This window comes from Hoplias malabaricus, chromosome Y (genome assembly GCF_029633855.1).
Source record: "Hoplias malabaricus isolate fHopMal1 chromosome Y, fHopMal1.hap1, whole genome shotgun sequence".
In the NCBI taxonomy this organism is placed as follows: Eukaryota; Metazoa; Chordata; class Actinopteri; order Characiformes; family Erythrinidae; genus Hoplias; species Hoplias malabaricus.
In genome coordinates this window covers 17,810,873-17,824,258 of record NC_089820.1, presented here as the reverse complement: position 1 = coordinate 17,824,258, position 13,386 = coordinate 17,810,873, and the positions used below count along the sequence as shown (strand labels likewise).

The following is a 13,386-nucleotide window of genomic DNA, read 5'->3' as shown; positions in this document are numbered from 1 at the left end:
CGCATCCAATTCCAATCATAAACTAGGTTCATACTCACGCCAGGGTGAATTCATGAGATGTTACTAGTTCCACTAGTTCTTTGTTTATAGTCACTGTAAACTGAGATTAGCCTGGTTCAGAATTATTCTTTTTGTGTGATATTTAAATGTAATCATTGTAATGGTTTTTAACTTTCCTATGAAATGATTTATGTTTTTTATTATTCCAGCAAGTGAGGCAAAACTGTTAATCAATATTACAGAGTTTGACCTTTCTTTAAGCCACTCTCAAGTATCACTAAGTGAAAAACTAGCTCGGCCAATCACATTTTAGAAACCACTGTTTTATCATTCCTGTTTTGGAAACTAATGATGAAAGGTAAAAGAAAAGAACAAAGCCAGCGTATCACCCACCAATTCGTCTTTCACCAAAGCTCTGACACCAAACGGATTCCCTGGATTTTCATCCAGACAGGAGATGGCTTTTGACCTACCTGAGAATTTCAAGGAGACACCCCACCCCCAATCCTCAAAACCAAAACCATTTTTATTGCAGTTGAGTTGTATTGATCTACGGCTCACATGATGAAATAGGCTGTGGCTGATTAAAAAAGCCATAGAGGATTGCAGAGGTCAAATAACCATGGGCAATTAATCCCTTTTGGGCAGAGGCCATGTTAAAGATGCCCCCTTTGTTTAGCGAAGCTTTCAAGTTAAGCTCATGCCAATCACAAAACTCCTCATTTATCCAGTTTTTTCAGTATCTTGGTATTTATTTGGGGTAAGACTGGAAAGGCGAAGATGAGTGTGTGCACTTACAAAAACATGAAGAATAGAAGGAACATTGTTAAAGAAAGAAGACCAAAATAAGAGTTATTAGTGGCTCAGTGACAGCTGCTCAGTACAGTCGTACTTCAGGTAAAGCTGTATCTTTTTAAAAAAATGGAGAAAATGCAGAAAAAAATAGGAAGGCTTCCAGTAATTTCCAACTTATTTTTTTTTCAACTTTATTTATTTATTTATTATTATTATTCTTATTATATATATTTTTCCATTCTGAATTTTGTAGGTACTTGTGTAGTTACATCTGGAGCTATAAGGCTAATAACCTAACACAAGGAGTAGTGCTGGGCGATATGATCGTAAATCAGTATTACAAATAATTGTATATTTTACCACAATTACGATTAATGAACGATTGTTTTTGGTTTTATATTTTTGACCCTCATAGTTCAGTGACGAGGCTTGTACTGTAAAAAATGGGATATTTTTTCTAATGTTGCTAGGAGCTTCTTCCACTCTTGTTTCTCAAGTCGCATGTTCCGTGTTTAGGTTGCTTCCATGTGGCACACAGGGGCAGAACCACATGACCTCAGCTTGGTAGCGTGGTTTTAAAGGGACAGTGCATGAACACACAGTGAGGACATAACAGAATAAAAATAATTGATATAATCGATATAAACAAGAGTATGTTGATTAGAAGATCTGAATGTTGATTCATTTTCGATTAATTGCCCAGCTCTAACAAGAATTCAATAGTCTCTTTAATGTTTTCATATTCTATTGCTTAATAAAAAAGTTTGGTTTTATTACTGAATAATTTTTTCAGTACTAAATAAAACAAGTTTTGCTAGGATTTTGAATATTTTCTTATTGTTTTGCTCTGCATCTCTTGCTACTGAGGATACGAAGCTGCAAGCTGTTTCATCACCGACAGGCAGATGAAAGTGTGATAGTTTCGCAGTATCATCTGACTTTTCCCTGTGACTCTACTTTCATAAGTCATTGGGTGTGATGCGGCATATTTCAGCTTCATATAGAAGCCTCTATTACACTGTCAGGTGTAAAGAATGAGTCAAGGTGAGAATGTCATTATGGGAGTATTATATCTGCAGATATGCCGAGCCAGGCTCGTCAGGATTTATAAACCACGGTTGAGGAATCCTTTGACGGCCCGCGGCCTCATCATATATCACACAGCTATTTTAAATATCATCCTGCGCAGTGTCATCTGTGTTAGCGCTAGCAGTGGCTTAGTGGTGTGATGGGATGTCTGTTGCCTGAGACAGATTAAGACGCTGAGGTCAGGGAAACGTTACCAGCTGTCATAGGACATCTTTCAAATTAAGTGAAAGACGCAGGCTTCTTTAATTTAATTGGAAGGTCAGCAGTCATGTAGCACAAGCTAGCCCATAATTAGCTCCCTGGAATCATTCTTAAACCTATTTAAATGACCCCTTCTTTTCTCACCTGGTGACATATATCACACATGGCATGGACCAGATCTCTTTTTTCCTCAGTGTTGACTGAAGGCACTTGCACTGAACTGCATTATGATGGATACAGCAGCAGAGTGCTCAAGGTGAAGTTTTACTTATTGCTCTATTATTCAATACAGCTTGTAACCTCTAGAGCACCTTTATGTCAGAGCTCGTAGCCATATAAAAGTCAGTTGTGGACATCACTCACAGTTTAAATGGTCTGGATGGAAACGTACAGGACGGACTGAAAAGACATCAGTCCAGTAAAAGGTCCTTTCCTCGTCATGTGTTCAGTTTTTTCAGTTTTTGCCATCAGTTGTCGTTCTTCCAACAGCTCAGACTGAATTTAATTCACTGTAATTGAGTTAGGTTTCTACAGTCATATTTGGTTATATTTCTGAATACTGCTCTCTGAGTGAAATGCTGATTACTCTAGTGTGTATGCAATTATACACAACATGGCACAATATTCATGAGTATGAATAGGCCGCTTCTTCGAAGTGCAGCTCAACAAATGCAAACCCGTCACACTTGATACACAAACAAGAGAACATCAGGCCCTGGAATGAAGCCTGACTCATATGACGCTTCTCATCCAGTTCTTTTCAAGTCAGACAGTTATATTAACACTCTAACCGCAACACACATCTGGTTCAGATTGCTTGACTTGTGAGTAGAAGGGATGGAACCCTCTGCCTGCCTCCTGTGGGCTGACTCACTAAAGGGGGAACTTTATTTATCCGTGTACCACACCGATCGTGCTGGAAAATTCCTAGTAGCTTGCACAGATAAGCGCAGCTTGGTGTGGAGAGAAAAAGCAGACAGAGTTCCATCCTGTTGCTGTTTTACAGGGTGTGGGAACTATTGTCATACCGTCTATTGCTATCTGCCAAATGTTGACTTTATCTGCTGTGAGGCCTGGATTAAGTTGTCATCACTGATATTCCAGAATATTCACTCAGGCCCACACAATGTTTCAGGAATGCAAGGATGTTTTGCTAACAATATCAGACTAGTGGGCCCAGTCAGCAGTGTTGGAATGGGTGTGGGTTTTGTGTTAATTCATGATGCTGTTGAAATAAGCACTGCTCCAGGGGTATCACAAAGGAGGAGGAGTCAATACACTGAATAGTGTAGGGGATAACACCCAAATTTATCTTTTTCACTGAATATATTGCTCTTTTGTCTCTCTGAGACTTTGCTGGTCTGTCTGCAGATGGAACAGGTGGACAGCAGTAAGCTTGATATCTTCCTGATTGATCTAATTCTGGAGTGTAGTTACCACATGCTGAAATTGGCATTTTAATTGCAGGTCATAAGATGTAGCAGCTAACTACCTATACGCTATGGACAGGGTGACACCAGCATTAGCTTTGTAAAAATCCTGTGTTGGTTTTCTCTATATTTATTAGAAGAAGAATATGATTTATTGTCAGGTAATATATCATATTTATGATCACGCTGGAGAACCATATTAAAATGTTAAAGGGGACACATTATGCAAAACTTAATTTTTGAGTGCTTTTGTATTTCCACTTGGGTCTCTACTGCTCCTTTAAACACTCCAAGTGCTAAAAAAAACATATGCATTTTCTGTGAGTCAGTTGAAAGAGTTTGGTGTCAGGAATCATAGGCTTCTACGAGCTGAAGGGATTGGAATGTCACACTAAGGAAATTTGCATAACTCCACCCTGGCATTGTGCAGGCAGGGCCAGACCGCTCTATACGCTCACTACACATGTTGGGTACGGCCATGCAAATTAACGAAGACCCTCCTCATCTGAAGTTAGGGAGAGTTGTTTGTGTATAATCAGAAGATGAAGAGAACCTATCCTTTAGGAAATGAAAAACAGGTAAACCTGTGACTGTTCTTCTTGAGGTAGGAGTGTTAATAAATAATAGTCTACGTACATAGCCATGTGAATATATTTAGAGGTGGAGTGCACTGCGCAGCTTCTCTCCACAACCTTAAAAGACCACAGTGTCATGAAGCAAACTTTGAAGATGAACATATACTGATGTTATTGGGGGGGTTGGTGGGTGTAGGTTCATGAGCTTTGCCTAACGTGCAGACTGACCAATTAAATGTTTAGAGAGAAGATTATCGACCAATAACGGTAGCTCTACAGTCAGACCGTCCAATCAGAAGAGTTTAGGCTACTTCACCACTCCCCCTTCTCACTCAAGCGAACCAATCGGAGTAGGGGAGGGCGGGACTAGTTTGTGAACGAAACGCTTCTCGAAGTTTTATCTAAACTCTAGAAAAACAAAATCCCGGACGTTTGTGAAATTCCGCCCGGACTTTTTTTTAAGTCTAAAAAAGAGGACATGTCCGGGTAAATGAGGACGTCTGGTCACCGAAACTTGACTGGTGACAAACTTGCAAAAATAGAGCGGGTGATATCTCTTTGAAACTGATTTTGTGCAAATTACTTCATGAACATGTACCTATTCTAACTTGTTTAAAAAGAGGTATAATATGTTCCCTTTAATATAAACTTTAAAAAAACCTGCATACTCATGCTAATAGCTGTCTGACTAAACTGCTTAGCAAGAAACAGTTCTCATAAAGTAAATACCATGCTCCTGTGTCTCTATGTGTCTGTGCATGAAATGAACAGTACAAATGCAGTAGGTGAATATTAGAAGGGATTTTAAATGCTGAAGCAGGTGTGGGATGTGAAAAATGTGGAGGTGAGATTGAACCACTGAGCTCTCAATCACCCACAGTATCGCTAACATCCCTAACATACTGTAAATGAGGTTAATTGTATCCTCTGGCAATGTATAGCTTGTATACAAAGGCTATTTTGACTGAAAATCAAATCAAATGGATGGATTATAAAACCATGTATTAGCATTGACATATGTCTTGTTGTTAAATGGCAATTAAAATTGTAGGTCTGATGTTTCCCCTGACAACAGGGCATTCCTGAATGAAGGACTGAATTAGAGCAGATTGGTTGGTTGAAGGCAATGTTAGTTTTCCCATATCTTTAATGTGCTTCCATTTTCTCCTTTTTAGGAAGAAGACTTGTTCTAAAATGCCAAGGATAAGCCAGACACAGGTCAGAATATTTATGAGCCTTTCACTCTCTATACAAAACAGAGGTATGTTTTTCAATTATTGAATCTGTAGTGGTCATTCAAATGCTGAAAATGGAAGACATTTGAAACTGAAATTAACATTTTGAGGCCCTCTCGGAGTAATTACATGCAATTTTTAAATCTGTGACTTGCCAATCCAGTCTGAATGGCACGATTGTTATTAGCATGTCTAATGTCTGGACAATGTTTTTCGAGGAGCAGATTTCAAATTCTGAGCTCAGAACGAGTTTTTACTGGCCTTTCTTCAGTTCTCAGTGTAGAGGGTGCTGGAGCCTTGTTCTTCAGACGTGTGGACATGCTCTGTAGGTAAAGGTCTGAGGTCAATAGAGCCTCTTATGTGAGCTGAAGTGGACAGCTGGTATGGTTTAGAGTGGGCTCTGGTGTGAGCGCCATTTGAATATGAAGCAGCAGTGATGGTTTTAAAATGCACACTGGTCTGGAGAGGTGGCCTGCTTCACGGGTGCCCGGCTAAAGCACTAAATGATTGCTTTTGGCAGCTGCTGTTTTCTCTTGCTCTCAGGAACGAAGATGAATTCATCCATAAAATGATGGGTTGGCATTAAATGGTTTGCTCAATGGTGGACTAATTTTCGAACAAACAACTTTGCCGAAAGGTTGGTAAACAGGGATGTGGTGACGTAGGTGTCTGGAGCCAGCGTTCTTTACACAGCAAAGACGGTGGAAAGGATTGATTGGCATGTGCATTGCCCCTCTATCTGCGGCTGAAATGGAAAGAAGGTGTTTACAGATCTGCCGCTGTGATGAGGATTAATGTGGGAGCAGCTCAGCTGGGCCTAGGCCTTTGTAAAATAGACACACATCGAAGATATCAGCGGCCTAAAAAGCCCTATCCATCTGTAATGAATGAGCTACTGTGGTCTATCAAAAGCACTAAGACAAAGGAAATAGGCTAGAGAAGACAATGGAAGGGGCTTCTCTCCAGATGAGTCTCCGAACCAATCAGTTCTCATCATTTAATTAACATGGCAGAAATTAAAGCAATTTATTAATTACTGCTTTGCTTTATTGGAGGGAGATGAATGAAACAAAAGCAATTTGCATTCAACTGGATGTGCATAATTGAATTTTTCCACTGTGATTAATGAATCGACACATGCAATTTTACCATGAACATCACCAAAATGAACATATTTTATTTTTCATCTGTTAAATTGATTAACCTGCGTATCTGGAGAAAGGACCTTGGCATAAATGTCATTGTTTGGCCTGGGTAATGATGGGTTTCTAGTAAGTAGGCTTTCCTACTACCTGCCTTATGAAATAAACGAGGAGAATCAGGACATCAGGTAATAAATGAACAGTTAAAGGCAACATCAACAATTTTGGAGAAGCGCTCTTCTCTTGTGTACATTCCGAAGCTTTGTGTATTTTAAAGGCTGTTATTGTAAATAAGAAAATCTTTTATCTTATTGAACGAAATTAAGAAATATATTGTGAAATAAATTTTAGCCACATCATCCAGCTCTAGGGAAAGTATGTTTAATGAGAAAAATTGCCTTGTTTATACGTATCTGAAGTTTTCACTGTTTGAATTACCAAGGAATCTCTTTTGTAACTCCACTTTCATCTGTGTTTACTTTCAGGCAGGTAGCCAACTCTGGAATTTAGAGTTAGTTCCACCTAGAGTTAGTTTCTCTGCTGTGAGCAGAGAGAGAGGAAGCCTAGCATATCGGACCAAGCCCCTTTGGTTTTTTATTTGTTTACGGACATTAGGGTTTCGTAAACAAATTAGACCAGCTTCCAGTGCACAAACAGGTTTTTATTATTATTATTATTAAAATTGTGAATTTCAACTTTAAATAAACTCTATATTTGACTTGAATTAATACTAGTGCTCTTTCTGAATTAGCAAAAGAACTGCTGTTTATAAGATAATCCTTGTTTCACCTCCAAGTCTGGGCTATGCTGTGTTTTTTTTTTTTTTTGTCTTTGAGAACAAGTGTACGCATTGCAGTTTCAAATCCAGTGTTCAGCACAAAATCAAAGGATGGTTCAAATGCAGAAATGTCTGATTTTACGTTATACCTAGCCCTCCTGTGGGTTTCTGACTTTACGTCAGACTTCGACAAGCAGGACTCCTCTGCTAAACCGTTGAGTGAGTTTGTGTTTGGGATCTTGAACTGGGTTTTCTGGGAGCACAGATGGACAAACAGCCTCCCCAAAGCCCTTGGAGAAAAGGCCCAAAATGTGCTGATTTGACTTTCAGGCCCAGCAGCCTCTGTAAATATTTTCCTTGAGCAGTTTTCATGGTGCCATTTGGCGAGGGTGTGAGAAAGGATTTAGGGAGATTTACCAAGGCTTTTGTTTAATAGGCATGCAAATGGCTTCCCAGTATGTGAATCAGTTCTGCTCAGCTACATGAGGAAAGCCTGTTCGTCCATTGTAAGTTTTTCACATACAGATGTCCACAAGGGTGCTATCGCAATTCCCAAACTACAGTACTTCTTTCCCTTCTGCATGAACTTGGCCAGTGAATTGTCTATGTTTATGAACAAGTGGAACCTGCAGAGCTACCTCCTTGAAAAAAAAAGTTGCCAGAAGTCTTTTAAGGAGCAATACCACGGAAAAACTTGAGGAACCCTGAAGAACCTTTCAGTTAAAGAATGTTTTTTAATGCAAATGTTTGAATGTTAAGAAACAGGAGAACCTTCAAAAGATTTTGAGGGATTTTTTCCTATTACAAATACAAGCTCCAAATCTTATATTTTGTTATTCTATGGTTATAATGCTCTTCTGTCCTCAAATATTTGAAAGCATACAGATTACCACAGTGAGAACATAAGTTATTATCATACTTTTTGACCTTAGCCACATCTTTCCATAAGTTTCACCACATTCGTCTTCAAGGTACTTCAAAGCTGATGCCATCAAAATTCACACCCTGCTGGCTCAGTGGGGTCCCATGTTGTGGTAATTGGTGCCAATGGTGCAGAAAGAAAGCTAAAGTGCCGTCTTCGCCTGTGCACATAACCCGGAGGAGGATCTTTCTGATTGGCTGCCGTGGTCCCATGGGACGTCTAAGACAGCTTATGCTTTACTCCATGGACCAATTAGTGCAAAGGAGGGAGGTGCTACCCAGGTGTTGGCCACTCACAAGTGTAATTTGGGTGGCTTTGCTTCATTGAAACAGCACTAATGCAGGCAAAACAAGTGAAGAGGAACTCAACTTCAAAGCTCGGTGGGGATGATGTGGAATTATCGTCCTGCTCCAGCGCTGATCCTGTGTGTAAGCCCCGCTTCTGGGAGAGGGCCTTTTCGGAAATGCATGCAGATGTATTCGGCTTATTAGCCACTCTGGCCCTCTGCTTGAATAGCCCTAATGCCTCCATAACAAAAGGCCCGGAGCATGATATGCAGAGTCTAAAAAGAAGCTTAATTAAAGTAAAGCTGTATTTTTTTCATGCCTTCAACTTTATGTTAATCTCTTTGCAAATGTGTTTGGCTCTGAGTGTTTGCTCTTAAGGTAATGCATCTTTGCCCCACATTTTCTGTCAGCATTTTAATGAGGTGACTCTTGAAATTTATAGGCAGGATATTTGGTACAGCAAACATTTTTTCAACAAGAATATCTATATGAAAAGCTGCTCAGTATTTAATCTAAATGAGAGAAACAGAGCATAGACTGTTTAGATTAGGACCGTGGAATATGCTGTGCAAATTTCTACATTTTTTTGACTATACATGTTCATACATGGGCGGCACAGTGGCACAGCAGGTAGTGTCGCAGTCACACAGCTTCAGGGACCTGGAGGTTTTGGGTTCGAGTCCTGTTCCAAGTGACTGTCTTTGAGGAGTTTGGTGTGTTCTCCCTGTGTCTGCGTGGGTTTCCTCCGGGTGCTCCGATTTCCTCCCATGGTCCAAAAACACATGTTGGTAGGTGGATTGGTGACTCAAAAGTGTCCGTAGGTGTGAGTGAATGTGTGTGTGTCACCCTGTGACGGACTGGCTCAGGATCCTGAACAGGATAAGCGGTTTCAGACAATGAATGAATGTCCATACATATTTTGGACTATATTCCTGGTCAATTAAACATTTTGGACCTCTGTGTTGTTCCTAGATCTCCAAATAAATTCTTACAACAAAATACCACAAAGATCAAGCATCACAGCACCACTGTCCCAGATTTAAACAGCCCTGTTCAGAATGACCAGTTTCAGCACCTATTCCTTTAAATGACAATGAGCCATTCACAGTTCACTACAGCCTTAAACGAGCAGCAGTAAGAAAAAAGCATGAAGCCTTTTCATACTTGCATTAATACAGGTCCTAAGTTGTGACTGTGTACAATTCTAAAGACCCCCCTTATTATGTGATACAGTGGCTCTCAGTCCTGGTCCTGGTGGGCTGCTGCCTGCTCATTTTAGGGATTTCTCTTTTCCCAACACACCTGATGCAGAGTAATGAGCTAATTAACCATCCCTTCCAAGGTTGAAGTGGGTGTGATGGAGAAAACTACAACCTGCAGGGCAGAGGCCCACGAGGGCCAGGATTGTGTAATAAGATGAGATAACTATTCATGTTATCTCATGTTTTCTGACTTAGTCAGCTTACAAGAAACTGAGTGGGTGGTCTTATTTCACATTCTGTGGTTTGGAAGGCTCCAAATCCCAAAATTAATTTTATTTTTTGTTTTGTTTCCTCTTAAAAAATCAAGACTGGAAAAAAGAAAGATCAGTATGTAACAGGAACATTAGGTTAGATTTCTTAGGCTCTTCCTATAGTAATTAATTCTTGTTGCACTGTAGTAAAATCTGTGTGGAGGGGGAGCGAGTTGGGATGGTCTCCTACCTGCTTTCAAAACTGTACATAGTATAGTATATAGTATATAGTATATAATGATTTTGAAGCTGTAATTTTAAGGTAATAATATTACATAGTGTTCCTTTAACAGAGCTAACACTGTTAATTCCTAGCTGCTGGAAAACATGATTGCTTGAGATTACAATGTGTGAAACAGGTTAGTAGATTTACCTAAAGCATACTGCGGTAAATAGATGGTGGTGCAACAGGTAGTGTCACTGTCACACAGCCCTAGGGTCCTGTGGTTGTGGGTTTGAGCCCAGACTCTGGTCACATAAAAGTAAATATATAATCTGCTCAAGCTGTGTGGCCAGGAGTATATTCCCAGCCGGTAAGACTGCTGTTTGAAAGAGTTGTGTTAGTGTATAGTTGAGTAAATATCATTTCTGCTGTGTGTAGATTTGAAGGGTTTGAAGGGATTGGTGGAGAATCTATAAACTGTGCTTGTCGTGCTCCTGTGGAGCTGTGAATCCTGGGGAGTGTAGTAATCACTTTTGGAAAAATGTTCCAAGGTGGTCAGTTTTTTCCTTGATTTTGCCTCTGAAATGACATTGATGGTAAAAGAAAAAGTTATTTTGCAGCACTTTCTGATATTACAAGCAACAGGCAAACCTGGCTGACCCCTTTAAAGAAAAACATTCTGCTAAATGGGAAATTTATGTTGAATATATTTTTAAAATTAGAAGTGCTACAAAGGGTTCTTCGAGCAATGCCTTAGAAGAACCACTTCAATCTTAAGGTTCTTTACCCATTTAAACGTATTAGTAAAAATGGTTCTTTATGGAACAAAAAGTGGTTCTGCTATGGCATCGCTCAAATAACCCTTTGTAGCACCTTTGATTTTTAAGTGTAGCTAAAAATAATAATAATATTATTTTAAAAAAAAGTTTCCGTTGCTTGTTAGCTACGTTAGCTTTGTAGTTCCAGTGTAAAACGTTAATTAAATGTGGGACTCTGTCTAACTGACTGCTTTTGAGGTTTGGGGAAAGTTTTGTAACTTTTTAATTTTAGTTTTGATTTTTACTTTTAGTTCACCTTAAAATTTGAAAATATTTTGGAAGTTTTAAAGTGTTTAGAATAATCTTGGATATGATGGAGGTAAGGTGGAGGAGTTAAGAGTAAAGCACCCAGAACCACTCTTGAGATGGTATAAATGCTTCCTTAAAAGTAGTTGGTGAATAATTCATCTGCTTCCTGCAGCACACACACACACACACACACTTACACACACACGAATGCACACTCACCACAAGAAGGTCCCGCAGAGTTCATTGACTAGTGAATAATGAAGCAGTGCTCTCTGGGATGGTCTGTCGTGGATGGGCTGCCTTTTTTTAAATGCAATGTTTGTGACATGAATCTAATTTCCTAGCCATTTTGTGTGGGTGAAATTGAGGACAAAGAGCAGAGAAGGCAGATGAACAGCCGAGATCCCCCTCTCCTTGCAGACGAAGACACTGGACGTCACACAGAGGTCACTCCGGCATCTCTGCTTGGAAACCAGGGGGAAATTGCTTTGCCAGACATTTTGACACGAACAAAAGACCTGTCTTAATCCCATATGCTCTGTCTGACAAATGGAGACCAAATTCAAGCCTGGACACAGGAGGCCCATCTTTTAAACACATCTATCTTCTGATCATCCTCACCGCTGTTGTTTAAGAACAGCATACCCTTAAAAAATAAAGGTTCCTCAGTGCCTTATGGCTTGAATCTACCCATTTAGTAAAAAGTCTGCTGTAATCAACACTGTCCTGTTGTGAGGTGAGAACAATATTTCATTTTTCATGCAGTGGAGAGATACAGATAGGTGTTATTATACAAAAGCAGAACAAGTTTTACATGTGTATAATTCAGCTAACACAAGAAACATTGTTTCGATTTACTGAAGATTAGAGCAATAGAGTAACACTTTAAACTGCAGACTGGCTTTTACATAGAGAAGCTAAGGTTAAACCTCCATTTTAGAACATTAGGATTTGTGGTGTACATTTGTTCTCTTGTGATGTTAGTAACAAATCTGAGCAGTGTACAGTCTACAAAGTACAGCACTGCAGTCTAAGGGACAGCTGTGGTCTCAAGGTAAAGACTGAAAGAATGCTTGTTTGATCCCCAGTACGCAGTATTTAAAGGTTTTATCTTAGGGACCAGTGTACGGGTTTTGTAGTTAGTAACATCATCTTTGGGTCAAAAAGACAAAATAATACATTAATAGGGAATTTAGGTTTAAAAGCTCTCAACAAGCTGCTTACTGTCTTCACTGGCATGACTTCTCTGCAATTTGTATGAATAAGCCTTATCATATTTGTCACTACCCTGACTATTGACTATAGAGTGGCGGTCTTCTATTGAATCTGGGCCCTGCTCATTCTGCTGTTAGTGTTATTGCAAGTATGCAGTGCTGTCAGTGTGCTCCTGGAAGACAGAAGATAAAGCCTGGAAAAGCCAAGGTGGTGTAATAAAATGTGTGGCCAACTGCTTTTCTGTGTGTTTCACTCGTTTTCACAGACATTGGGTGTTACCTCGACCTTGAGCCACATGTTCATCTGCAGTAAGGAGAGCAAAAAACACCTGCCTTTGTCCTGGGAAATCCTGCCAGAAGCGTTTATTGCCCCAGGTTGATATACAGCGCCTGAAGGGGCCTTGGGGCCCACAGGCAGAAACCACTGACCTTCCTCTACTTGTATAAACTTCAATCAAGAAGACATGGTTTCATTTGGGGTGAGAGGAGGAGAATGTTGGTTATATTTTCCACTCCAGAAACAATGCAAATAAACCTGGTCAAAAATGGAACATTCAGTGGCCTTCAAATCCTCCATTTTTTGCCGGACCGGCCTAGAAGAGGCATATGCGCTTACTGACTGACTGACACCTACTTTACTGGAGTCCTGAACAGAAATGTGTTGAACGTTGTTGAGGTAATATTTATCATAGTCTCTTTATGTCTGGAGAAAGTTTCTGTGACAGCCTTTTGTTTTCTAGTATATATTTAACAAACAGAAATCTTGTCTGTCCCTACAACGACATGAATACACAGACACACCTCACTGACTTCCTGAAGAGTAAATTACATATCTGCACAACTTTTTGTTTAACTTTAAACGAAACCGGGCAAGATCTCCGGATTATTAAAGCCAGAACACCAGAGCGAGGTGTAACTACTAAACAAATGAGGCTGTGAGTTTGTAACAGCAACGTTTTATCAGTCGGACTCTTA

At 39.8% G+C, this 13,386-nt stretch overlaps 1 protein-coding gene across 1 annotated transcript in view; it reads left to right on the top strand.

The window, feature by feature from the left end:
• Nucleotides 1-7,030, top strand: part of LOC136679235 (protein lava lamp-like) — an 81,453-nt gene extending 74,423 nt beyond the window's left edge. The window contains exons 13-14 of the mRNA XM_066657651.1: nt 5,266-5,308; nt 6,953-7,030. The gene's annotated coding sequence lies outside the window, so the exon portion shown is untranslated. The remainder of the gene's footprint in view (nt 1-5,265; nt 5,309-6,952) is intronic.
• The last annotated feature ends 6,356 nt before the right edge of the window (nt 7,031-13,386 follow it).